This window comes from Polyodon spathula, chromosome 35 (assembly GCF_017654505.1).
Source record: "Polyodon spathula isolate WHYD16114869_AA chromosome 35, ASM1765450v1, whole genome shotgun sequence".
In the NCBI taxonomy this organism is placed as follows: Eukaryota; Metazoa; Chordata; class Actinopteri; order Acipenseriformes; family Polyodontidae; genus Polyodon; species Polyodon spathula.
Window position 1 is genome coordinate 4,823,379 of NC_054568.1, and position 2,894 is coordinate 4,826,272.

Consider the following 2,894-nt stretch of genomic DNA (forward strand, 5'->3'; position numbering starts at 1 on the left):
GTGGTACAAAGATGTGTTTTAAGCTTTGTTTTAAATGCATTGATTGAGTCAGCTTTTCAGATTTCAATTGGAAGATTGTTCCATAATACAGGAGCAGAGTGATTAAAGGCTCTTCCATCACAAGAGCTGCGTTTTATCATCATAGTCACCAGAAGCCCAGGATCTTACACTGTAGCCCAGATTGGTTTGGTAGCCAAAATCACTTGACGGCTTTCAGCAGGGCTGCAGACCAGAGAGGCAGTTCATTTCATCCTCATATGATTGTTTTCTCTTGTCTTTTTAATTTCCTACCATATGCTTTTTCTCTGAGGTTACTGCACTAGAAGCATTATTAGACAACTACCAGCTGTACTGGACAATATATATATATATATATATATATATATACTAGTATATATAATATATATATATATAAGTGGTCATGAATTGAGGTTTGCAAACTAAAAATAGCTCTAGAATTCTGATTGAACGTTTTGAAGCTCTGGATGAAATATTGCACAGTACTTTTCTATCAAATTACACAAGTATGTTTTGATTAACACGCTGCTTTCCTTCAATGCCAATTTTAAAAAACAGTGATATGTGCAATTATTTAACGTCTACACTGCGTTCAAAAAATATATTATATATCAGCAATCTTTTGGTTTGTTAGTTTTGAAAACTGCAATAACCCCTGTAAAAGTTCCCCATAGTAAAAGCATATCAGTGTAATAAAAGTATAGGCAGGCATTGTAAAGCACAGAGAGGTCTGGTAAAGCATAGGCAAGCATTGTAAAGCACAGAGAGGTCTGGTAAAGCATAGGCAAGCATTGTAAAGCACAGAGAGGTCTGGTAAAGCATAGGCAAGCATTGTAAAGCACAGAGAGGTCTGGTAAAGCACATTGAAAAAGTATGGCAAACCACTGACATGGTAAACTACAGTACACACATGAAGGGAAAACTGGAAAAATACCCTGGCAAACTTTTATGGGGAAGGTTAGCCATAATTGAAAAAAAAATCTTTCAAAATGACCGTTTTTAAATTCCTTCGCTTTGAATTTTGTATCAGTAATTGCATTGACTTTCATTAGGCCACTTCCTTCATTGTAAAGTATACCATCAGTCTGCAAAACAGCCTGTATCCTACTGCTGGTGCCCTACTACTGCCCAGTCCCAGTGTCAGAGTCAGTGAATGCGTATTATAAACGGTACCTTTTGCCCACCTTATCCATCTACAAAATGTTGTTATTTTTTGATAAGCTGAAGGGGGGGGGGGGACTTAATTATTTATGTATATATTATTTTGCTTCGGCTCAAACGACACAGAATACCGAACTCTGAATGTAATAGCATTTTCTATATATATATTTTTTTTTTTTATTGTTTTTAAATCCTTACAATTTATTTATTTATTTATTTATGGAAAGGGGAAAAAAAACTAAATCTGCTATCCAGAACCGTTTAAACAGTTTTATATTTTTTTTGTAAGTTAAAAAAAAAACAAACAAACAAAAAAACAAAACAAAAAAACAAAACTTCATTTATAATCTAAAAAAAACCTTGTCTCTGAATTCATTATTGAATGTTAAAGTGTATATATATATATATATATATATATATATATATATATATATATATATATATATACACACACACACACACACACACACACACACACACACACCAAGCATCAAAAGAAACTTATCACTATTGTAACACATTTATTTTCGAAAAAAAAATAGGAATATATAAATGATGGACATTGACAAAATGTTTTTGGTTTGTTTTTAATCGCTCTATCATTCATCCTTGCCCATCACACGCTTGAGTGACTGTGACTGAAGCACATGCACTTACACCTTATTAGTGAGACAGTTGATTGGACACTGGATATGGAGTGATTTCAGCTGTTGAATTGCAAGCTTGAATAAAAGCAATAAAGAAAATCACAGCAAAAAAACCAACAAAACAAGCAGCGCCTTCGTGCAGTCGGCATGTTGGAGGCTGGACTGGTGCAGCGTGCTGTGGCTCGCTGTCTTGGGCGCTCACAGCCAGCAATTTCAAACCTGGCGAGACGGTATAACCAGACACACTCTGTCAATGACAGGCCACAAACCGAGAGACCAAGAGTCACAACACCTGCCCGAGATCGACAGATCATTCTGCAACATCTTCGTGGTGTCAATCAGCACAATAAAAAATCACTGCGCCTGCTCTAAAACAGAGTTTGAATTTGATCCAAATATAAGTTTCTTTTGATGCTCAAATATAAAAGTGCTACTGTTTATTATATATATATATATATATATATATATATATATATATATATATATATATATATATAAACCTTATTACGCAGTGTAATGCAAACGCTGGGTTGTTCAAAGGACTGTATAGTTACAGTGATCTCTTTATCAGTTTTCTGGTATATTCAATCTGTTCTGCATTTGCAGACGATGTTCTGAGTTTATTGTTTATGCATCAATAAAATAAAAATTAAAAAAACCCTCCTGTATAAGGTAGTGTCCCATCAGCCTGTGTTCTGTTCGCTGTATTCTAAGATTGCTTCTAACATTCCATTGTGCTTTTCAGAAGGGTTACAATAAGACCTCATGTTCACTGGGACAGCTTGGAACAGTTCAGGCTTTTCAACTTGCATCTTTCTGGGACATTTCACCTGTCTTTTTTACCCTCGTTGCTTCTGTAGCTCTGATGTGTTGTGCATAAGAAATCAAACCACTGGATCGGAAAATCTTGGACGATTGTAAAAACGGGTAAATTAGTGATCGTCTGTTTTCATTGTTGACTTGAATAGGTCGCACATGCAATTCATTTAAAACAGTAAGAGAAATGAACACCCAGCCAGACATGGTCAAATGCAGGAGTGAGTTATCTTAGAACGCCTAATTAAAGCA